Source organism: Hibiscus syriacus, unplaced genomic scaffold (genome assembly GCF_006381635.1).
Source record: "Hibiscus syriacus cultivar Baekdansim isolate YM2019G1 unplaced genomic scaffold, ASM638163v2 tig00112153_pilon, whole genome shotgun sequence".
Taxonomy (NCBI): Eukaryota; Viridiplantae; Streptophyta; class Magnoliopsida; order Malvales; family Malvaceae; genus Hibiscus; species Hibiscus syriacus.
In genome coordinates, this window is record NW_024063262.1 from 355,174 (window position 1) to 381,788 (window position 26,615).

General features: G+C 33.2%; 1 pseudogene; it reads right to left on the reverse strand.

Annotated features, from left to right (window-relative positions):
• Positions 1-18,948: 18,948 nt before the first annotated feature.
• Positions 18,949-26,615, reverse strand: part of LOC120175005 — a 46,583-nt pseudogene continuing 38,916 nt past the window's right edge.

Sequence of the window (26,615 nt, forward strand, 5' to 3'; positions counted from 1 at the left end):
CACTCCTCTACCATTTCCATACAAAGATACCCACAGGGTACCTTGGAATTATACTACCGATGTTTCAATGGTAGGAGGATCTGTTTCTCTAGAAAAAATAGAAGAGAAAATACAGAGCTTGGGTACAACATCGACGTCTGAAGCAGTGAGCGAAGTCGGGTTCTTTACAAGAAGTGGGAGATGTTACTCTCCCGAAACATCCAATTCTTTAGAACAAGTGAAAGCAAAAGGAAAAGCCATGGCAATACCTCAGAAGGTATTTGATGATGAATCCCCTCCAGCATTCAATGAGCCTGTGACAGAAAAACAAGCTCAAGAATTTTTGAAATTCCTGAAACATAGTGAGTATAGTGTGGTTGAACAACTACACAAACAACAAGCGAGAATTTCTATTCTTGATCTATTGATGAATTCAGAAGCACATAGAAATGCTTTGATGAAAATGCTCAATCAAACATTTATCCCTGAAGATATATCCCTCAATAAACTTGACAGAATTGTGGGACATATAGCCGCTGACAATTACATAACGTTCACGGATGATGAAATACCTGAAGGCGAAATGGGGTCAGTAAAAGCTTTGAATATCACGACACATTGTCATGGCCATGTGTTGCCAGGAGTATTGATTGACAATGGATCCGCTCTTAACTTGATGCCTCTAGTCACACTTCAAAGAATGCTTGTGGATAAATCACACATGAAGAGCTATCAGAATGTAGTGCGAGCCTTTGATGGTACTCAAAAAGAGGTGCTTGGGAAAATGGAAATACCGTTGTTAATTGGTCCAGTCGTGTACAATATTGACTTTGTGGTGATGGACATCCACCCTACATATAATTGTTTATTAGGGAGGCCATGGATTCATTCAGCAGGAGCCGTTCCTTCTTTATTACATCAGAAATTGAAATTTGTTGTTGATGGACAACTAATATGCGTCGGAGCTGAAGAAGAAATCATTGCGTCTGTAACAAGTGATGTTCCATATATTGAAACCAATGATGATGCACTTGAATGCTCTTTCCGAGCTCTTGAATTTGTAAATGCAACCTTTATTGCAGAAGGAAGCAAAATTCCATATCCCAGATTATCTGATTGTACCAAGATGATGGTACGACAGACTTTAGGCATCGGAGCTAAAGCTGGGAAAGGTTTAGGAAAGAATCTTCAAGGGATTTCGGTTCCTTTAAGTATACAGATGAAGAAAGATCGTTTTGGGCTTGGATTTAAGCCCAATTTTCAGCAAAAGAACAAAGAGATGAAAAGAAGATGTGAAGACAGAAAGGCAAGGTTGAAAGGGAAAGAAATCCTTTGGGAACACATGTTTTTCCCACAGTTGAAGACCACATTCAGATCAGGGGGAACAATTAATGTAGAACAGCAGCTTGTTGAAGCCTTTAAAGAAGAAAAATTGACGAAAGATCAAAACATAGTTGAAGAAGCTATGAATGGATTATTTATCAACATGATCATGAATGACAACAAGACTGGCAAATACTTGGATAGGATTCGCCCATGTTTTCCTGGAGAAACACTCAACAATTGGACCACTGAAGATCTTCCTATAGTTTTTAATATTAACGCAGAGTAATATTCAGAACTAATCTTTATGTTTAGCTCAAAAAAAATATGAAAACTTTTTGTTATTTTGTAAAGGAAATTATGTTAAATAAAAGAAATTTTCTTTAAAATTTTCAGATAGCAATCATTCTTTACATTTTTTTACATTTACATTTATTTCATAATTTACTATATTTTCGAAAATATGTCCGACTTAAATTTGCAGGTGTCACCATGTTAATAGCATGTTTATTCCTAAATTTAATCAAGAGATAAATTTAGAGCAACCTATATGTCTTGAAGAAATCAATGGGTGTGAGGATGAACTGGAATGTGATGTTCCTACTGAATTATTAAGATTGGTATAAAAAGAAGACAAACAAATTCTACCCCACAAAGAAGAGATTGAGACTGTGAATTTGGGAACAGATGAAGAAATGAAAGAGGTGAAAATTGGTACTACTCTGACAATCCAGATAAAACAAGAATTGATAAATCTCCTTCAAGAGTTCAAAGATATCTTTGCCTGGTCTTATCAAGATATGACTGGTTTAAGCACAGATATAGTGATACACAAGCTTCCAATCAATCCAGAATATAAACCGGTCCAACAAAAGCTCAGACGAATGAGGCCAGAAATGTTGTTGCAAATCAAAGAAGAAGTGATGAAATAGATCAATGCAGGTTTCCTACAGGCATCTAAATACCCAGAATGGGTAGCCAACATTGTTCCCATACCAAAGAAAAATGGGAAAGTTCGAATGTGTGTGGATTACAGAGATCTCAACAAAGCTAGTCCGAAAGATAGCTTTCCATTACCCCACATAGACACATTGGTAGACAATACTGCAGGACACGCATGGTTTTCATTATGGATGGCTTTTCAGGATATAATCAGATAAAAATGAATCCTGAAGACATGGAAAAAACAACATTTGTAACCATGTGGGGCACATTCTGTTATAAAGTGATGCCATTTGGATTGAAAAATACAGGGGCAACATATTAAAGAGCCATGGTAACTTTGTTTCATGACATGATGCACAAAGAGATTGAAGTATATGTAGATGACATGATTGCCAAATCCCGAACTGAAGAAGAACATATTCAAAATCTGAGAAAGCTTTTTCAGAGATTGAGGAAATATCAATTAAAGCTCAACCCCGCAAAATGCACTTTCGGGGTAACTTCTGGAAAACTTTTGGGATTTGTGGTCAGCAAAAAAGGAATCGAGATTGATCTAGATAAAGTAAAAGCAATTCAAGATCTTCCACCACCCAATACAAAAAAAGAAGTTCGAGGCTTTTTGGGAAGATTAAATTATATATCTCGGTTCATTTCTCAATTAACTGACAAATGTGATCCAGTGTTCAAATTACTTCGAAAGAACAATCCTGAAGTCTAGAATGAAGAATGTCAAGAAACTTTGGATATTATTAAGAAATATTTATCCAATGCCCCAATTTTAGTATCACCAATGCCTGATAGACCATTAATTCTCTACTTAACGGTCTTTGAAAATTCAATGGGATGTGTACTGGGACAGCATGATGAATCTGGAAGGAAAGAAAAAGCTATTTATTATCTGAGCAAGAAATTTACTGATTGTGAAATTCGATATCCACCAATACAAAAATTATGTTGTGCCTTGGTGTGGGCTACTCGAAGACTCAGACAATATATGTTATACCATACTACTTGGTTGATATCAAAACTTGATCCTTTAAAATTCTTAATGGAATCACCAGCTTTGACAAGCAGAATGGCTAGATGGCAGATGTTATTATCTGAGTTTGATATTGTATATGTCAACCAAAAAGCGGTGAAAGGAAGTGTCATAGCTGATTTTCTAGCCAGTCGTGTATCAAAGGATTATCAGCCTTTGAGTTTCAATTTTCCCGATGAAGATTTGTTGTGCATATCCATGAATGAAGAAGTCAGGACAAATGATGCATATGCATTTTGGAAGCTTTACTTTGACGGAGCATCCAATGCCTTGGGACGAGGAATCGGGGCAGTGTCAATTTCTCCAGAAAATGTTTATTATCCCTTTACAAGTAGACCGGAGTTCTTTTGCACCAATAACATGGCGGAATATGAAGCTTGTGTCATGGGATTGAAAGCAGCTATAGAAAGAAAAATCAAATGTCTCAAAATATATGGAGATTCATCGTTAGTGGTGTATCAATTGCGAGGAGAATGGGAAACAAAAAATCCCAAATTGTTGGAATATCGAAATTTTACCCTCGAATTAGTGAAAGAATTTGAGAGAGTTACCTTCAATTATCTCCCTCGAGAAGAAAATCAAATGGCAGATGCTTTGGCTACATTAGCTGCTATGTTTCAAGCAACTAAGAAAGTTATAGTGTGGAAGAAGAGGTAGATGGTAAACCATGGTATCATGATATCCTGCAATATATCAAAAATCAAAGTTATCCACCAAATGCATCGGAAATTGATAAAACCTTAAGAAGAATGGTTGCTGGATATTTCTTGATGGCGAGATTATGATAGAAGAAGCAATGATCAAATGCTATTGAGATGTTTAAATACCAGCGAAGCTCGAAGCATCATTGAAGAAGTACACAGTGGAATATGTGGAACACATGCAAATGGTCTTTCCATGGCCAGAAAATAATGAGATATGGATACTATTGGGCTACCATGCACACAGATTGCATTGATTATGCAAGGAAATGTCATAAATGCCAGATATATGCAGACAAGATTCATGTACCCCCATCTCCTTTACATGTAATGACAGCACCCTGGCCATTTTCTATGTGGGGAATAGATGTCATTGGATCAATCACACCAAAAGCATCGAATGGACATTGCTTCATCCTTGTGGCAATTGATATTTACCAAATGGGTTGAAGCTGCTTCATATGCCAATATTAAGAGGTCCACAGTCTGCAAATTCATAAAGAAAGAGATAGTTTGCCGGTATGGCCTACCAGAAAGGATCATTACAGATAATGCTCTGAACCTAAACAACAAAATGATGACCGAACTTTGTGCACAGTTTAAGATCAAACATGTAAACTCAGTGGCATATCGTCCTAAGATGAATGGGGCAGTTGAAGCAGCAAATAAGAACATCAAGAGAATCATTACAAAGACCACTGAAAACTTACAAAGATTGGCACGAGAAGTTACCTTTGCTTTATGCATACCGAACTACTGTTCGAACATCTACTGGGGCAACACCGTTTTCTTTATTCTACGGGATGGAAGCGGTCTTACCAATTGAAGTTGAGATTCCATCGCTTCGAATATTGAGAGAAACAAAATTGGATGAATCTGAATGGATCCAAGCTAGAGTTGATCAATTGAACCTGGTTGAGGAGAAAAGATTGAAAGCTATTTGTCATGGACAGATGTATCAAAAACGGATGATGAAGTCTCATGACAAAAAAGTACATCCAAGAGAGTTCCAAGAGGGTGATCTAGTACTAAAAAAGATCTTGCCTATACATAAAGATTTTCGTGGGAAATGGATGCCTAATTGGGAAGGGCCACGTTTAAAAAAGGCCTTTTCCGGAGGAGCATTGATCTTGGCAGAAATGGATGGAAAAATTCTGAGAAATCCAATAAACTCGGATTCTGTCAAGAAATATTATGCTTGAAGAAAAAAAGAAGAAAAAAAAAGAAGAAGAAAGAAAAAAAAGAAAAAAAGAAGGAAAAGAGAAAAAAGAAAAAAGAAAAAAAGAAAAAGGGGGTCAAGATGAAAACCCGCAAAGGGCATCTTGTAACCAAAGGAAGGATTTGAGTTGAAAACCTGAAAAGGCGGCTCAAATGCAGGTTGATATTAGGCATCTGGCAATTGAACTCTCTTAAGATTTTGACAGTTTGGGAGAAACTTCACATCTTCAAGCATTTTGACAACGTTTGAGATCTTCCAGACAAAAGCTTACATCATTTCTCTAAATTGTGTCACTTGATTAATTTAGAAACTTATGCTAATAATTTGTTGAGACATTTGAATTTTATCATTCTTATGCTTTCCATAACTTTGAATACAATTCTATCTATTTCAAGTTCAATTTATTTGAGATTCAATTTATTTTCAAAAATTCAATTTATTCTTGTATTGAATTAACATAATTTTGAAATAAGTTAAAGATTTCTGAATATCACTTTATGTTAATACCTTTTAAAAGCATGGAATACAAAGTAAGCAAATCATCACCATATTAAAGCCATGAACATCAAGATTGTTACATGGGATGCTACCGACAACAAGGTCGAATCCGCCAAATCTACTCATCAATTGCTCCAACCGATCACCATTCAGTTCTTGCACATCTGTTTTCAAAGATATACTCTTTTTCATAAGCTTTAAGAGCCTTAAAGATCATTTCTGTCAATTTGGCACTTCCTGTACATGTTTATAAATAGTTCAACTTTGTTCTTGGATTCCAAGAAAGCCATCATTTCTTTGTCAATGGAAAAGTATCAGCACATGGAGGAAGCAGATAAGAGAGATCGTTCTTAATTGGCAGAATTATGATATAGCCTTTTTTAGTGTAGTAGCATGAAAATGCTTCGAATCTACAAAGTCTGGCTCTACATCTAAAAGTATTGTGATATCCCAGTCCAAACATTAACTGGAACAAATGCAATGTACTAGCATCTTCTGGAAGTGTTCTTTGAGTTATCTGATCTGGTTGGTAGAACCAATCATTAAAATTGGAAGATGATGTGCTCATAGCATCTTCTGGAAGTGTTCTTTGAGTTATTGATCTGGTTTGGTAAAACCAATCATTGAATTTGGAAGATGAATATGCTCATAGCATCTTCTGGAAGTGTTCTTTGAGTTATCTGATCTGGTTTGGCAGAACCAATCATTGAAATTGAAGATGATGTGCTCATAGCATCTCTGGAAGTGTTTTGAGTTATCTGATCTGTTTGGTAAAACCAATCATTGAATTTGGAAGATGAATATGCTCATAGCATCTTCTGGAAGTGTTCTTTGAGTTATCTGATCTGGTTTGGCAGAACCAATCATTGAATTTGGAAGATGAATGCTCATAGCATCTTCTGGAAGTGTTCTTGAGTTATCTGATCGGTTTGGCAGAACCAATCATTGAATTTGGAAGAGTAATATGCTCATAGCATCTTCTAGAAGTGTTCTTTGAGTTATCTGATCTGGTTTGGTAAAACCAATCATTGAATTTGGAAGAGTAATGTGCTCATAGCATCTTCTGGAAGTGTTCTTTGAGTTATCTGATCTGGTTTAGTAGGAACCACAGAACCAATCATTGGAATTAAAGATGAACTGCATGATCGTCTCATTAAGAAGTTTCTTTTTAAGCTTCTTTTGTTATTTCCTTTCCAAAAAAAACATAGCCCAAGTTTCGCCTTTTCTTGTAATTGGGATCATTGCATAATGGCTTCCTACCTTTTACCGAAGAAATGCGTCAGCAGCCTTAGTCATTGAGCAGCACAATAAAATTTGTCAATTTTGCAATTGATGAATCTGAACCACATCTCTCCATGGTTATTGAAGTTTCAGCCTCTGAGAATCCCATTTTTTGTCAAGAATAACAGTTTATTCTCCTCATCAGAATCAAAATTCAAGATTTCTCGGTATTAAAAGAACTATCGATATCTGTGAAATCATCTGAATCCATCACTTCATAATCAGATGAGTTGTTATCAGAGTTAACATGTTGCATGAATGCAAGCTTTTCAAGAGCCTATACTATTGAGTTTTATTCTCAAGAGATTTTGTGACATTATATCTACATTTGTCAAAAATGATAGATTCTCTGATTTGAAGAAGAAAGATCTATTAGGTTTCTACAACTGAAGAACACTCAGTCACCAATCTGAAATCAAATAACTTAACAGAGCCTATACTATTGAGTTTTATTCTCAAGAGATTTTGTGACATTATATCTACATTTGTCAAAAATGATAGATTCTCTGATTTGAAGAAGAAAGATCTATTAGGTTTCTACAACTGAAGAAACACTCAGTTCACCAATCTGAAATCAAATAACTTAACATTCATGCATCATATTTAGGTGTTTGCAAAAATAGGTGCATTTTCATTCATTTTCATCCATGTTTAATTTTTAACAGGAATTTCAAAGATTTTAGCAAAGATTTAAATCCATCATTCAATCAAATCATCACTTGAGATCAGCTTTGCCAGATAGAGTTCATAATGAGAAAACTCGTCATCTGAAGAAAGATTCATAATGGAAATTTGTCATCTGAAGAAGGAAGAATAAGTTCATAATGAGAAGAATTTGTTCAACCTTTTGTTTAAATCCATCACTTGATGGATCAGCTTTGCCAGATAGAGTTCATAATGAGAAGAACTCGTCATCTGAAGAAGAAGAGTTCATAATGAGAAGAATTTGTTCAACCTTTTATTTAAATCCATCACTTGATGGATCAGCTTTGCCAGATAGAGTTCATAATGAGAAGAACTCGTCATCTGAAGAAGAAGAGTTCATAATGAGAAGAATTCGTCATCTGAAGAAGGAAGAATAAGTTCATAATGAGAAGAATTTGTTCAACCTTTTGTTTAAATTCATCATTTGATGGATTAACATTGCCAGGTAGAGTTCATAATAAGAAGAATTCATCTGAAGAAGAAAAAGTTCATAATGAGAAGAATTCATCTGAAGAAGAAGAAGTTCACAATGAGAAGAGCTTGTTCAACCTTTTGCATAATTTAACAGTAGATAGATTAGCATCAACCTTTCCAGAGAAAGTTCATAATGAGAAGAACTCATCTGAAAAAGAAAGAAGAAGTTCATAATGAGAATAGCTTATTTAATCTTTTGAATGACTCTATCACAGAAGAAAATAGGTCAACATCATCCCCAGCAGAAAGTTCATAATGAGAAGAAATCTCTGAAGAAAGAAGAAAGAGATTCAACAACATCTCCATCATATCAAGTAAGCCAAATGGATAAAAAAATTTATTATCTTTTCATCTTTGCCCTATTCTTGTTAACACAAAAATGAGCAAAGAGGGGCAGCTGAAGATACTAATTTTTTTTTTTACCCATTTTGATTTATTTATTATTATTATTATTATCATTATTATTAGTATTATTATTATAAATATTACTATTATTATTATTATATATATATATATATATTAATAATTACAAGCCCAAATTGAAGGCCCAATATAGTGGCCCGGATCCAAAAGCCTACAGTAAACCCTAAACCTAATTTAGGGTTTGTATCATCCCAACAGCCGCCTCAACTCACAGTCGTTGGATCTGGCTTTGATCCAACGGCTCAGATGGTTCCAGCAAAGGAAGCCCTAGGGTTTCCTAACCCTAGGGCCACGCGGCCGCCGCAGCTGCTCCCGCCATCTCCACCGCTGCCACGTCTCACCGAAGGCTCCAGAAGGTCGGCCGTAGCCGCACACGTCTTTCCCAAATGGTGAGTCACCACTGGAAGTCCGGTGACTCACCGAACTCTATCCTTCGGACCGGTCCGAGACGAGCGCCGGTGATGGCTATAAAGCCATCACCCAACCTGCAGAGAAAAAAAGAAGGACCACAACAGAGACAGAGAGAGATAGAAAACAGAGAGCAACGTCCCACAACCAGCAAAAAACAAAACAGAAAGGAAAAGAAAAGAAAGGAGCTTACCGAGGAAGCTACCGGACCCCTTCAAACGTCACCAAAACCTTCGGAAACCGAATGTACTTCTTTAGATTCGCTTCGATCAGAAGCTATTTAGGAGAAAGGAGCACCAGAACCGTCCTTAGGACGGTCCGATCTATCTAATAGTGTAAAAATAAAATTTTCCGGCCACCGGATGCGGTGGCCGCGGTGAGGGTAACGGCGGCAGACGGTTGCCGTCCCGTGACCAGCTTCCCTCCGATGAGGGAAGCTAGAGAGAGGGGAGAGCGTTTTATTTCTCTCTCAGTTAGAGAGAGAAATAAAAATGAAAGAAATGATATATGGCCCGAAGGGCCAGCGTGTTTCGGCTTTAAATAGCCCTTCCCGAACGACGTCGTTTCGGGGAGGGCTATTCGTGTAATTATTAATAGTTAAATCCTTTCCGCAGTCATACTAGTTTATAAACTTTACATTTTAGTCACTAAATCGAATTTATAATCCTTTTAATTTGATCTCTAAATTTTGTTTTATTTATTTTAGTCCTTTTTATTAAAATAATATATTTAGGATAAATAACAGATTTAGTCCTATAATTTTAATAATTAATATTTTAATCTGAATAGTATGTTTTAATTTATTTTATTCTAATATCCGAATTTTATATAATTTTATTTTAGTCACTAAATTAATAAAATAAAGAAATAGCATGTTTAATCCCTATAATTTTGATTAATTATGAATTAGGTTTTTAATTTTAATTTTACTATAATTTAGTCATTTATTTTAATGTTTTCATTTATTTTACTGCTTTTAATATCGTTCTAGTTGTATTTTTATTGTTTTAATTTTACTTGTTATATATTTAAATATTTTTATTATTATTATGTAGTCATAAATATATATAATAAATAATAATTCATATTTTTTTAATAAATTATTTAATATTTTTTATCGAAGAAAAGGGCAGTCTTAATACAACTGGATGTCCTATTCTGGTATTTAAAATTAAATATTATAAAAATTATTATTTAATTTTATTTAAATTAATATTTATTAATATCAAAGAAAGAGCTGTCTTAAGGCACCTAGAAGTCCTTTTCCGATATTTTTAAATAATAAATATTTTTATATAATTTTGAAATATTAGGATTATAAATTAAATATATTTTGAATTTTTTAAATTTTAAAGACAATTTATAATTAAAAAGTACCAATTTTGGGCGTTGTAGGGGTGCTAATCCTTCCCTAAACGTAATCGACCACGAATCCCTTTTTATTATTAAAAAGAAAGAATTTTTGGTTATAAACGCAAATCAGTTCATCTTTTAACTGATGTTTTCTTAAAAACTTTGTTAAAAGATAATTTTTAGGTATTCGACCTACCTGACCCAAAAGGCCGATGGCGACTCCCAAATTATTTTCAAAATCATTTATTCACATAAATTTTCCCGCCAAATAAATATTTCGTGCCCGGGCGAAAACCGGTTACGACAACTATACTTATATATGCTTTGAATATGTGTTGTGTATATGATTTTGTATAGATTGTGATAAATATTGTGATTGAAGCTAATCGAAAACAAAGGATCAAGTACGAGTAAAGGGTATCGACATTAAAGGTTTAATAGTGAGGCATTCAAGGTGAGTGCATTCTTACCTATTTATTTTATTTATATGTTACAAGAATGACTTGTGATCATTCAACCTCTGATATTTTGAAATGAAAAGAGTTTAAATCGTATTATGAAATATTTTTATAACGATTTCTGAAATGGTTTATGAATGGTTTCAGGTATGAACTGTCAAAATTGCATTTTCTATATGATTATCGATATTGAGTATTTGATATCTAAATGATATGTTATTTGATAAGAAATGTCCTGTGTATGTGTATTGAGTTGTCTGGTATAGTTGACATACCATAGAGGTGGAGTATAGCAGCTGCATTATGTACTAGCACGTATGATTTTGGTGTTTAGTACGTAATTGTATTGATTTCATAGTTGTCTGATATTGGAATATGGTATTATTGAGAAAATAATACATAATGTGTTTGATTTTGGATATTTATGAATTTATGGTATAGTGATATTGTGTTTTACAATACCTATACGTCTGTCACGTATTAAAAGTGTAATATGTGAATATTCATCTTACTCATGTACCATTCAGTCTCATTTAGTGTACATTGGGCTATAAATTGAATAAATGTGTAAAGTGCAGATTTGATTTGGTTCAATTGAAACTATAACTTTCTCCGAATATTATGATAGGATTTAGCATATACTGCAATTCCTCGGAAAGGTTGATTTCAGATTTTTATAGTAAAGAACGACTTTGTTAAGTCGATTTCATACATTGATACATTTTTACATGATATTTCTATATTTGAATTTATTATAATATTTGATATTTCTATACGATATTTTTATTATTAATGATTCGTTAAGTATATCTTAGCGTGTGATTGTTTCACGAGTAGGTAAAGAAAATGACAAAGCTACGGAGTGAGGAACATATCGTGCATCATTTTTTGTGGAATCATATCGACATACAGTAAAAATAAGACATGTTTTGATGTTATTTTGACTTGTTTAGTGGCATGTATATTATAAATGTTCTAGTTGCTATGATAGAATAGTTATAAACTTGTTTTGGAATATTAAATTAGTGCTTTAATATAGGTACTATTAGATATAAATAATATAAATAGTTGTACGGATGAATAGTATTTTATTAAATTATGTTTTAAAAGTTAATTGGTTGATTTTTAAATTAGACAGTTTTTATTCATGATATCAAATAATATTGAATTGCTTAGTTGCTGCCTGGAATCAGAATTGATTTGAATATTAAAATATTGTATTTCTATTTCATGTGATTAAGAAAAAAATAGTGAAAAGGGTAAATTGATGATTTTTTAAAATAATAAATAAAATTTTATCGGATTTCAAGTGGGAAATATTTTAAATACGTGATGTGATATCTCTAACTTGTATTTGAGTACGTATTCGAGTTATGGGTGTTACAAATGATCACTTCTCCTTGAAAGATCTTGTTTGTGTTCAATATTTCCTCGGTATTGAAGCAATTTATGCAACAAATGGAGTTCTGTTGACTGATAGTAAGTTCATTGATGAGCTTCTTCCTAAGACTAACATGATTGGTGCTTGTTTAATTGATACACCTATTACAGTTGCATCCAAACTTAGTAAATCACCTGGCACTGAGTTTTTGGATGTCAGAAGTGTTGTTGGTGCACTCCTTTATATTTCTCACACCAGCCTATACATTTCGTTTGTAGTTAATAGGATTGCGTAACATATGCAAGAACCGCGAGATGCTTATCGGAGTGTTGTTAAGCGTATCATTTCGTAGCTCAGAGGCATTATTGACTGTGGACTATGGTTTAGACCAGGCCCGTCCATTAACAAGTACGAGCCTCAAAAGTTAGGGGCTCACAGTTTGAAAAATATCTATTAACCCAAAAAGATAATTTTTCTATTGTAAGCCTAAATAAAATTCAGTGAAATAAGCTTAATTTTGAAATTTTGGATTTTTTTTTATTTTGTAAGAAACTATGATAGTATGATAAATTTTGATATTTTGTAATTTTACCTTATTGTAATATATGTTAAGAAGTCTTATTTATAAAGTAGCACAAGACATCTACAACTTTTGTGATGATCCTTGTTCAGGCCATAAACACTTCCAAGTGTTCTTCACATTTCATGGATATTAATTAGGGAAATGATGTTAATGATCGTCGTTCTGTATCATGCTACTGTGTATATCATAGAGTTCACTTACTTTCTTTGAGCTCTCAGAAATAACATTCTATTTCATAATAAACCGATTCTGAATATCAGAATTTGGTTAATGCCACCGCTAAGATCAGGGACAGAGCCTTCGGGAGCAGCTGCCCCTCAAATTTTTTTATCATTCCCTCAAATTTTTTTATCATTAAAGAATATAAGAACAATTACTAATTTAGGCCTTTAAATTTTATTTTAATTTCCCCCTCTATTTTCTATTATTAATTATACTTTGCCCCTTAAACTAGAATCTTGACTCTGTCTCTGTCTAAGATACTTTGGGTTTAATCGATTCTTGCATATATGCTCATTGTTCTTGGTGACTCTCCAATAATTTGTTGGAAAAAGGTTAAATTTAATTGATGGATTTAATATTTATATTAAATTCATAGTCCTTTTGACTATTCCAAATTAAAAGATAATTTTTAATTTGAATATTAATAGGATAATTACTCTTTTAATAATTCAATTTAAAAATATATTTGTTATATTTTTAATTTTGAATATTAAAAGATAATTATATACTTTTGTATAATTTAAATTAAAATAATATATGTTTAAATTTGAATAGTAAAATGAATTTACCTTTTGACCATAGCAAATTAAATATATTATTTAATTCGAATATTAGTAGGATAATTACTTTTTGAATATGCCAACTTAAAAATGTTTTTGTTACCTTTTCAACTTTGAATATTAAAGATAATTATATACTTTTATATATTTCAAATTAAAATAATACATATTTAAGTTTGAATGGTAAAAGGAGTTTTGTCTTTTGAATATTTCAAATTAAAAGATATTGTTATCTCTTTAATGTTGAATATTAAAAGATATTTGGTTGGATTAAATCTCTCTTGAAAATACTCTATAAACAGTGAGTAAACATGTTAGGTTTTTCACATCTTAACATATCTCACAACTTAGTTTTTCAAGAACTTCTATTATCTTGAAAAAGTTTTCTCTTCCTTAGTTTTTCTAGTGATAGTCGAAGGCAAGGATCGTTCGTGAATTGTGCAAATGTGCTACTGTAGCTGATCATTAATTATTGTATCCTGGGAGACAGACGATCAACGAACTCGAGCACAAAAGGAGTGTCAAAAAATATGTCTTAAGGAAATTTGTAGCAACAAACCTCAATTGATTCCGATTAATAGATCAAAATAAAAGGAGTATTTTATTTCCATTTATTTTTATCTTATCATCTAAGAAGTTTAACCTTTTTGGTTTATTTTCTCAGGATTGATTGTGTCTCAAATTGTAATTTCATATAACAATCTCAATATAAGAATAAATTTGTTCTATCTCTTAACCCTTCATTCTCTTTAATTTTATAATGATATTTATTTCTATATCATTTTTAGATTAATAATGTGTTCATTTTTTCTGACAATCTCAAGATTTATTTTATTTTCTTATTTTTCCAAGATGATGTAGAATCCGTGAGTTTAATCCTTGTTGTGTATGAGGGCAATGCCAAAAATTTGGCAATGCAAATATTGGGCGAAATTCAAGAGGAATTTACGCCAAAGATAAGTTTCCTTCAATTTTTTGAATTTATGGATTTCAAATTCTTTGAGAAATATTTTTAAGTTAATTTTAATGTGAGATATGGCTCCATTAATTTCTATGTAAGGATTCAAATAATTGGATTCCAATATATTTTCAAGATCTCTGTTGTTGCACACTTTGTGGGGTACACCTTGAATCTTGATGGTTTGGGTTTTGATTAACAATGGTGAAGTTAATAATGATGATCAAGAATTCAAGTTTTCGTTGACAATGATGAAGTCAATTTGGTTGGTGAAATCTGAATGTTTCCCATTAATCTGAAGTGATTTGGAACTCTTTCTTCTACCTTTCTTTAATCTAAAATGATTCAAATATCATGGAAAATGAGATAGCAAATAAATTTGTTTCAGATTTATCCTATCGTCTTAACAGGTTTGCTAAAATCTCAAGGTGGACAAATTTGTATAACAAAAATTGTCGTGAAAGTAACTATGGTTATTGATTTTGTTTCACAATTTTGATTTTGTCCAATAACAAAATCGGAAATAAACAAGAATTAATTTTTTTTGTTTATTGGAATCTTTAATTTAATGTTTGAAACCAATTGGGATTTTAATTCTGTCGTGTAACAGAATTATTTGATTTCTATATAAATCTTTGGAAGGTAACAACCGTGTTACTGATCTGTTTCAGAATTTTAGTTCATGACTAAATTTTGTTGATACAATAAAATCAAAATTTAATTTTGGTTTATTGTTGGGATTATCATTAATCCTAGTTTCGTGTGTTAAATGAAATCGTTATTGTCGTTGGTCCTGAGCCACGATAAGAAACTTATAAAATTCTATGAATAGAATTTCAAGATGGGATGATATATAGATGTTATTTTATTTGGTCATGGTGAATTTGACCAAATATGAGATGATCATTTTACTATTAGAGAGGATGAGGTAAACATTGTTACCGGATTTTGGAAGTATTATGACTTCCTATGTTGGAAATACATCTTGAATGTATTATCTGATACACAATATAAGGTGTACAATTGAACCATATATACGAAACAAAAAGATGGTGGTACTAATAAATTATTAGTGACCAAGTTCTTAAACTTCATAGTAATGACATATACGAGGGATGATAAATGCTTTATTATCTACATTGATGATAGCAAAAGTATTGTTATGTGTATTTGCTAAAAGAGCAAAACAAAGTTATATAGAAAAAAAATTATTTTCTATAAACATGAAGTTAAATTAAGATGGTAAGAAGTGTGAACAACATGATATTACTCATGAAGTGACATCACTATATTATCCTAAATAAATAGAGTAGAAAAGTTGAAGAATTGAACAATGAACGCAATGTTGAGAAGTTCTCAGTTATTACATAACATGTGGGGGATAGAGAAGTTGTTATGACAACTAACTACCTTTTAAATAAGGTCCCCAAGAAAGAAAAAAGGACAAGACACCACATGAGTTATGAAAAGGTTGAAAACCTGTGTCATACAAACACTTGAAAATGTGGGGGTGTCTTGAGAATTTAATTGTCATATTACCAAAATAAATGAAAATAAAACTTAAATGATGGATTGTATTTTCTTTGACTATCCTACTATCTTAGAAGGATATATCGATGCTAGTTGGAATTTGATATTTAAAATATCAACGACACAATAGATTATGTTACACATTGGAAAGAAAAAATGTCATGGAAATCCTTAAGAAAATAGTTATAACCTGATTCATAGTGAAATATGAGTTTGAAGCTCTAGATAAGTCTAGAGCATAAGTTGAATTGCTTTGGAATTTCTTGGAGGATATTCTTAAATGGCTTAAACATGTGCCCATGTTTATATTGTTACTAGCAAGTATAATGGTAAGTCGAGACATATACGCCATCGACATAATACCATAGACAACTGATCTCAAATTGAGTAATCTATGTTGATTTTGTAAGATTAAATGATAACATTATGGATCCACTAACCTAATGTTTAAATCGAGAACCTAATGTTTAAATCGAGATCAAGTTGAGAAAACATCTAAAGGAATGTGACTAAAGCCCATGAAATTTAAAGGTTTAATGTGAACGAAAACCCTACCTTGTTAACTAGAGATCCCAAGATCTAGGTTCAAAGGGACAACCTAATTGCATAACTCATGTATGGTCACTGTGGGGTTTTTTTATCCCATGTCCATTCCTATGATGCAAACAGTGATCAAAGTGGTATAGGCTAAGCAAAAAGCTTTTAATGACCATTGTGTACTTCGGTGAGTCGAGCAACATAAGTCACCTATGTGAGAGTGAAGTGTAACTACTTCAAGGAAACTATTGGGAATAGTTCGTATAAACTATTGTTGAACCAGGCAGATGTCCATGGCTTTAAGGACATATCCATGATAACTAAATTCTTGTGAGAGGGGTAGTTGTATGAAGTATGTCATCGTTTACACAAACGGCAGAACAGTTCAAGGACATCCCGTCTACTATTTAATCGGTAAAGTAAACATACTATCACAAGGGAATATTCAAAGGATGGCACTTACTTATCCTATGCAACTATCAATCGCAGATTCTATTACCACATCGTCGGAAATGTTTTTGATTAAATCACAAATTTCATTAATGTGGGGGATTGTTGGAAAAAAATGTGAATTTAATTGACGAATTTAATATTTATATTAAATTCATAGTATTTTTTACTATTGCAAATTAAAAGATAATTTTTAATTTGAATAATAGTATGATAATTACTCTTTTAATAAGTCAATTTAAAAAAAATATTTTTTATCTTTTAAATTGTGAATATTAAAAGATAATTATGTACTTTTGTATATTTCAAATTAAAATAATATATGTTTAAGTTTGAATAGTAAAATGAGTTTACATTTTACCATTACAAATTAAATATATTATTTAATTTGAATTTTAGTAGGATAATTACTCTTTGAATATGTCAATTCAAAAAAGTATTTGTTACTTTTTTTAACTCTAAATATTAAAGATAATTATATATTTTATATTTTAAATTAAAATAATATCTATTTAAGTTTGAATGGTAAACGAAGTTTTATCTTTTGAATATTTTAAATTAAAAGATATTGTTATCTGTTTAATGTTGAATATTAAAGATATTTAGTTTGATTAAATCTCTTTGAAAATCCTTTATAAATAGTGAGTAAATCTGTTAGGTTTTTCACATTTTTACATATCTCGAAACTCAGATTTCAAGAACTTCTCTTATCTTGAAAAAGTTTTCTCTTCCTTAGCTTTTCTGGTGATAGTCGAAGGCAATGATCGTTCGTGATCTGTGCAGATGTGCTATTGTAGTTGATCATTAGTTGTTGTATCCTGGGAGATAGAGATCAACGAACTCGAGCACTAAATGAGTGGTCGAAAATCTGTCTTAAGGAAATTGTGTAGCGAAAGACCTCAACTGATTCCGATCGATAGATCAAAATAAAAGGAGTATTTTATTTCCATTTATTTTTATCATATCTTCTAAAAAATTTAACCTTTTTTTTATTTTCTAAAAATTAATTTTGTCTCAAATTATTATTTCAAATAATAATCTCAAGATAAATGTAACTCATTCTATTTCTTATCCCTTCATTCCCTTTAATTTTTTTTAATGATATTTATTTATTATTATTTTTTATAACATTCTCGAATTAATGTGCATATTTTTCTAACACAATTTGATGTGACAACATCAGTACGGTAGCCATGGCTGCCAATCTGATTTTTCGTACCAAAGTTAAGCATGTTGACCTAGACTACACTTTATTTTTGAAAAGGTTATAAAGTAATTGTTGGTTGTTAAATATGTAGCAGCTCATTTTCACTCAGATAATGTCCTCACTAAACCTCTGACAGTATATCGCTTTCAAGCTCTTCGAAAACAAGTCTCTGTTGGATCCATCTCTCATGTGATGTCATAAGGTGCTCCTGGTGTATATTCGGTTGTAGAAAAAGAAAAACATGGTGAATATTAAGCCTAACTAATTCTATTTGATAACCCAACCAATTCTGTTGCTTGCCCAACTACCCTCAGCAGGCTAAATGGAATAATGATAATCTGATTAGGTTTAGCCTCGAGCTAAGCCTGGAATGAGGCACATGTTAACAATATTAATCCCAAATGACACAATAATGCATGAAATGATAATTTAAATATTATATTGAACATTTTTTAAAAAAAATGTACAATATCAACCCTTTTAAAAATACAAATACTAAATTAGATAATCTATCAAAAATAACATTTGAGATATTTTATCAAAAATACAATATCAAACATCGTCCCTATAATTTTCCAAATGACACTTGAATAATTTATTACAATTAAACTTTATTAGTTTTTAAAACCTCTGGACGTGTATTAAAAACCAAGTTAAGCAAGTGAGCCAAAATCAGTATTTACAGCAACCAAAAACGTGTTGAATTAATCCCCTTCAAAATCTCTTGTTTTTGCTTCCAAATAATAAAGAGAAGTAAAACAAAATCTGAAACAAGAAACCCCAAAGCAATGGTAATCCAGAAGCAATTCCATTTGCTTAAATCAGTGATCCCTTGTTGTTTGAGAATATCAGAACCCTTTCTCAAACATGTTGAGCTTGTAATAGTCATTCCTAAACTGTTCCCTATCGACTGCAATAACCTAACTTTCACCGCCTGAGGGACTTCTCCGAGCGGCGAATTGTCAAACACTTGAATGCCTCTGGCGAAGCACTTGGTAGGGTTTTCGAATTCGTTTTGTAGTACGGCCTCGTATGGATATTACACCAGGGAAAGGTAATGGCACCACATCCAGTAGTCCGGGATTCGGTCTCGGTTGATGAAGAAGCCGCTGAAGAGTAGGAAATAGGGTAAAACCGAGACCGAGATCGTGTAGTCTAACATCACATGCGGGAGCGGGACAACGCCCGAGAGGAATGTCACAAACGAACTCCCGCACCAGAACGAAGCGAATATAATTAAGAAATAGAATACGAATTCCGGGATTCCACCAACGAGTCCTACCGCCCAAAACGTAGTCGCGGCGAAGGCCAGCGACAGAATCGTCAAGCCTGGTATTGTTACTAGAGCGTTTGATATTACGTTTGATAATCTCCTGTATGTGTAGTAGGCGGTTTCTCTCATGAAAATGTACCTTTCTTGGAGGAACTCCAGGAGGGCGTTGGTGCAAGTGTAGTGTCGTAACCGGTTTTCGTCCGGGCACGAAATATTAACTTCATGGGAAAAGTAATATGAATAAATGATTTTTAAAATAATTTGGGAGTCGCCATCGGCCTTTTGGGTCAGGTAGGTCGAATACCTAAAAATCATCTTTTAAAAGAGTTTTTAAGAAAACATCAGTTAAAAGATAAACTGATCTGCGTTTAACCAAAAATTCATTTTTTTTATTAATAAAAAGGATTCGTGGTCGGTTACGTTTAGGGAAGGATTAGCACCCCTACAACGCCCAAAATTGGTACTTTTTAATTATAAATTGTCTCTATTATTGGAAATTAAAGATTAAAAAATATATTTAATTCATAATCCTTTTATTTCAGATAATTTAATATATAAATAAGATATTTACTTATTTAGAAATATCAGAAAAGAACTTCTAGGTACCTTAAGACAGTTCTTTTCTTTGACATTGAAAAATAAATAACTAAAAATGTAAAAATTTAAAAGTAAAATAATTTAAGAAAAAATTAAATTATAATATTCAATTATTTAAAATACCAGAATAGGACATCCAGTTATATCAAGACTGTCTTTTTCTTCGATATTAAAAATAAATAAACATTATTAATTTATAAAATTAATCAAATAATATATATTAAAAATAAAATAATAATACTAATTAAAATATTATATAAAATTAAAATATATTTAAACAATAATTAAAATAAAATTAAGACTAAATATAAAAAGTAATAAACTTGTAATTACATAAAAGTATTAAAATTAGTGACTAAATTATAACATATTGAAATTAAATATTCTAATTCGTAATTAATTATTTAATATTGCAATGGCTAAACATGCTATTTTACGCATTTATTAATTTGGTGACTAATTTAAAACTATATAAAATTCGAATATCATAATAAATTAAAAATATATACTCGGGATTAAAATATTATTTATTAAAATTAAAGGACTAAATATGATATTTATCTTAAATATATTATTAATACGGTTAATGGCTAAAATATAAATAAATAAAATTTAGAGACCAAATTAAAAGGATTATAAATTTGATTAGTGACTAAAATGTAAAGATTACAAGTTAGGATGGCTGCGGAAAGGGTTTAACCTTTACCAAATTACACACAGGTCCTCCCTTAAACGACGCCGTTTAAGAGAGGGTATAAATACCCTATGCTGGCTGGCCCGAAGGGCCATCATCTCATTTCTCATTTCTCTCTTCTCTCTCTTAAATGAGAGAGTTTAAATTCTCTCTGGCTTCTCTCTAAAGCTGAGAGAATGACCCGGCCGGCAGTCGCACTCCGGCGTCGGCGACCACCGCCGGCCACCACACGCGGTGGCCGGATTTTTCCTAAATACCCCAAATAACCTCCTAAACCCTATTAGGCCGAATCAGGCGTTAGTTTCCCCTAAAAAAGTCCCGATTGGAGTAGATCTGAAGAAATACCTTCGGGTATTTCGAATAGTTTGGTCGGCCCGTAGCGTCTTCGATCACCGGTGGCTTCCTCGGTAAGCTTTCCTTTCTTTTTTTTTTTTCTGTTTTTCTTCTTTTCTGTTTTCTGTTCTCCCTTCTTTTTTGTTTTGCAGGATCCGGTGGCTTTTATAGCCACCACCGAGCCATGCTCGGACCGGTCTAGAGGGAGAAGTTCGGTGAGTCACCGAGCTATGTGGTGACTCACCCCATAGCCGTGACATGTGGGGAGCAGCTGGCCTTCTGGAGGCTTCTGGCGAGGGTGTCGTTGGTGGTGGCGACAGCGGCAGCCGCGTGGTCCCTAGGGTATCATAACCCTAGGGCGTCTTGTTGTAAAACTTTGGACCGTTGGATCTTGCCAGATCCAACGGTGGAGATCGTCTGGCGGCTGGGGATGAGATGGAAAACCCTAGTTGGGTTTAGGGTTATTGTTTGGGCTTTGTAAATGGGTTTGTAATATTTTTATTATTATTATTATTTTTTATTTAATGATAATAATATATATATATAATATATTTATTTAATAATAATAATAATTAAAATAATAATGAAAAATTAGTGTCTACAGTTGCCCCTCTTTGCTCATTCTTGTGTTAACAAGAATAAAGCAAAGACGAAAAAGACAATAATTTTCATTCAGCTTCTTTTGAGTAGGATTGAAATATTGAAAACATCATGCACTGAAGGACTTACAGATGACCCGAAGGCTTTGAAAACATCAAAAAGCTCCCGAAGGCTTTTTGGAAACATCATGCACTGAAGGACTTACAGATGACCCGAAGACTTTGAAAACATCAAAAAGCTCCCGAAGGCTTTTTGGAAACATCATGCACTGAAGGACTTACAGATGACCCTAAGGCTTTGAAAACATCAAAAAGCTCCCGAAGGCTTTTTGGAAACATCATGCACTGAAGGACTTACAGATGACCCTAAGGCTTTGAAAATATCAAAAAGCTCCCGAAGGCTTTTTGGAAACATCATGCACTGAAGGGCTTACAGATGACCCGAAGGCTTTAAGAACATCAAAAAGATCCCGAAGGCTTTTTGGAAACATCATGCACTGAAGGGCTTACAGATGACCCGAAGGCTTTAAGAACATCAAAAAGCTCTCGAAGGCTTTTTGGAAACATCATGCACTGAAGGACTTACAGATGACCCTAAGGCTTTGAAAATATCAAAAAGCTCCCGAAGGCTTTTTGGAAACATCATGCACTGAAGGGCTTACAGATGACCCGAAGGCTTTAAGAACATCAAAAAGCTCTCGAAGGCTTTTTTGGAAACATCATGCACTGAAGGACTTACAGATGACCCGAAGGATTTGAAAACATCAAAAAGCTCCCGAAGGCTTTTTGGAAACATCATGCACTGAAGGACTTACAGATGTGAGAAATAGTTTACTAAGTAAGAAACTATGGAAATTGTTTTCTTACTATTCAACAATTTCATTTTCAGAAAAGATTGAATGAGAAACTATGGAAATCGTTTTCTCATTATTTTTCAAAATAACATGTTGATTGGGTAACATGCCCCAATCTCAAGATAATACTCATTCTTGTGGATTGCGTCCATCTCTTCTTCAGATGTTTGCGTGATTCCTGTATTTTTGGTTTTGAATACCTTCTTCTTGTAAGGTATTTTTTCTTTCTTCGTTCTTCCGAAGATCTGTAAAACTTCATGTTTGAATGCACTCAGATGTATCAATGTAATGCATTATCTATTGTGCAAATGATGTTCTTATGAATGCATGAATGTTGATGCAATCTTCATTTGACTTCAAAGTGGTGAACTCGATCTTCCTTCAGTTCATCATTTATTGCCAGGGTTACCTCTGGATACAGTATCGCAACTTATGCTATCAAGCTTGCATTCATGCAGAATCATCTGATCAACTTATATCTTTGTTGTCTTCTTTGCTTCATGAAAGTCTTAGAAGAAATGTTTCACTTGTGGAACTCTTGTCGTAGTCAAAACTATGACCTTGATGCCCATTTTGTCTTGGATAAAACCAACTTTATTTGTTTGGACTTGTGTAGAAATCCCATAAAGTTTTCATCTTTGAAAAGAGAATCTGTTATCTTTAAAAAGAGAATCTATCATCTTTGAAGAGTGTAGATGTAAATATGCCTGACTCAGCAGGGATTAATTAGGAGAGTAGAGTCTGTTCTAATTTAACTCTTGAAACATCACAAGGAAGATTTATTCCAATTCCTTTCATGTCTCCACATATAATCAATCTCGAATAAGGCAACTTGGACTAATATCATGTCGAGATGCTTAACATCAACCTGTAGTTCAACCTTAATTGACCCCATTAATTTATTGTTTAAAATTTCAACTTTCTTTGGAAAGAAATCTTCATTATATCTCACTTCTAATCTTGGGGTTGAAGAAGACAAACTTCATCTAGGATCAATAAATGGAAACCATATGATTGCAACATTGGTTCAGCATAAGAATAGCAGGTTCGTAAAACATTTGACAGTGCATTCATCCTTTCTGTGGTTTCTGCTCAGATGTTCGTAAAACATTTGACAACACATTCATCTTTTACTGTGGTTTCTGCTCAGATGTTCTCAATCATTGAAGCTCTTTGCCTAATGTTCAAAGCTTTTGAATAACGTCACAAGACCACTTGAGAACAAAACTCAATGGGGATTCAAGTGTAATGTTGGTACGACCAAAAAGTTGGTCAAATTCACAAGATATGCTGGTGTCGAATTGAATAGGAGACATTAACTGATCTTGATATCATCTCGGGCAAAGACAAATGTAATACTGATCACATTTTCTTCTATAATGACCTTTGTAGGAAGTAGAAACACATCAACTGTAGGATCAATGTACAGAAAGATATCCGTGGAATTTTTGCAGCTGGGGATGAAATACAAATGATAAAACCAAAATAGATGAAAACTCAGTTCATCTTGGCTAGCAATGATGATCCCAAATAATAACGGGAATAACAGTAATATAAGTGAGAGTCGAGTCTCCCTTTTCAGTGTCATCAAGGAAGCAAGAACTGATGTGAAAAACAGCTTCATAATCTCAATAGTATGGTTGAAACTATTTGCTAGGAATTTCAAAGAAATATTTTCAATTATCGTCGACACACAGAAGGCCAAATTCCATGCTGAGATCTTAAGGAACTGAACCCTGGATTAAGTAGTCTACCTGGGGATCATCTTTATTCATGCAACCGTAATGTAGTTTATCAAAGAACACACTGTCATGTGACATACGGTTAAGCAGATTAAGTATTTGAAAACATACTTGCTGAGTAAACATTTATTCAATCATCATGATCATAATGTAATTGCCTGATGAACGAAGCAATTATGTATAATCAACTTGACTGTCACTGTTTCACCATTTTCATTCGTCATATCTTTCTGTCTCATTGGAAATATTGGTTCAAGTCAATGATCTTTACACAGGATATTGTGGGCTTTCAGCATGCCCCAACATTGGCTAATACAAGTGTTCAAAATGCATCAACAGTTCTGATTCTGATTGAAATGGGTTTTCAGCATGCCCCAGCATTTTTCAGAATATTTCAACATTTCTGATTCTGTTTGAAAAGGGTCTTCAGCATGCCCCAATATTTGCTTCTTGTTAATCTGAGTCTTCAAAATACCCCACATGGATCTGTTTGAAATGAGCTTTAAAATGCCCTAATATTTGCTGATACAGATGTTAAAAGTGTGCTCTATATTACTTCTTGTTGAGATGAGCCTCCAAGAATACCCAAATATTCATATTGCTGTGAGCCTTCAAAATGCCCCAATATTCTATTTCTGGTTGAAATGGGCCCTCAAGATGTCCCTTTAGACTTATCTGATTCACTCTCAATCTCTATTTGACTGGAATGTCATGATCCCCACGAGGTCCAATTTTGACAATGAATTGTTGTAGGTACTTGTAGATTTATTCGTGCCCCAAATCTATTTGTCTCGAATACTCTCATTCTAGTGTCACTAAACAGTAGTGTTATCAGGTAACTGGAATTCTCTTCATGTTGTCACAAATTTAAGAAATACTCAATCATTCTGACATAAATGTCTGAAATGAGGTGACCATTTTCTGTATCTGGAGGGGTCTAGTCAGACAGTGAAGTAAAAATAGCTTGGTAATCCGTTCCAGGCTGACACAGTGGCTTATCATCTTTTAGTGAAAAACATCTCTGAAATATACTTTTCTGTGGGAGAGAAACCAATTTATGCAAACAATAATCTGATGCAATGGCAAAACTACATATTCAATGGTACAAGCTCATCAAAAATCCGCACCCATGCAACATGTTGAATCTGATAACAACTCATATGATTATGAAGCGATCTTTCAGGATGATTTCATATATATTGATAGTTCTTCTGATATCGAGGAAATCATGAATTCTGATTTTGATGAGGAGAGTAAACTGTTATACTTGACAAAAATGGGATTCTCAGAGGCTGAAGCTTTCAATAACCATGGAGAGATGTGGTTCAGATTCATCAATTGCAGAATTGACAGATTTTATATGTGCTGATCAAATGGCTAAGGTTACTGACGCACTTCTTATGGTAGAAGATAGGAAGCCATTATGCAATAATCCCAATTACAAGCAAAGGCGAAACTTGGGCTATGATTTGTGGAAAAGAAAGAAGCAAAGGAAGCTTGAAAAGAATCTTCTTAATGAAGATGATCATGCAGTTCATCTTTCAATTCCAATGATCAGTTCTGGGGTTCTTACCGAATCAGATCAGATAACTCAAAGAACACTTCCAGAAGATGCTATTGGGTCTCCTTATTTCTACTATGAGCAAATTCATCTTTTAAATCCAATGATTGGTTTTGGAGTTCATACCAAACCAGATCAGATAACTTAAAGAACACTTCCAGAAGATGCTATTGAGTCTTCTTATTTCTACTATGAGCACGTGGCACTTGCTCCAGTTAATGTTTGGACTGGAATATCACAGTACTTTTTCGATGTAGAGCCAGAATTTATAGATTCGAAGCATTTTCATGCTACTACACTGAAAAGGGCTATATTCATAATTCTGCCAATTGAGAACAGATTTTCTCTTATTCTGCTTCCTCCATATGCCATATATGATGCTTTTCCATTGACAAAGAAATGATGGCCTTCCTTCGAGTGTCCAGAAGTATGTTCTTGATGAGTGTTGAAAATGGAATCTGGTATGGGTTGGAAGGAATAAAGTTGCTCCACTTGAACCTGATGAGGTGGAAATGCTTCTAGGTTTCCTTAAAAACCATATACAAGGATCTGTATAGAGACATGTTTCCCAGTGATATCAATGTCTTGTTTCTTTTTGCTGGAATCAGTGCTGTAAAGATCGCCTTCTATTGTCTTAGTATATCTTTGAAAACAAATGTGCAAGAACTGAATGATGATCGGTTGGAGCAATTGATGAGTAGTTTTGTCGAATTCGACCTTGTTGTAAG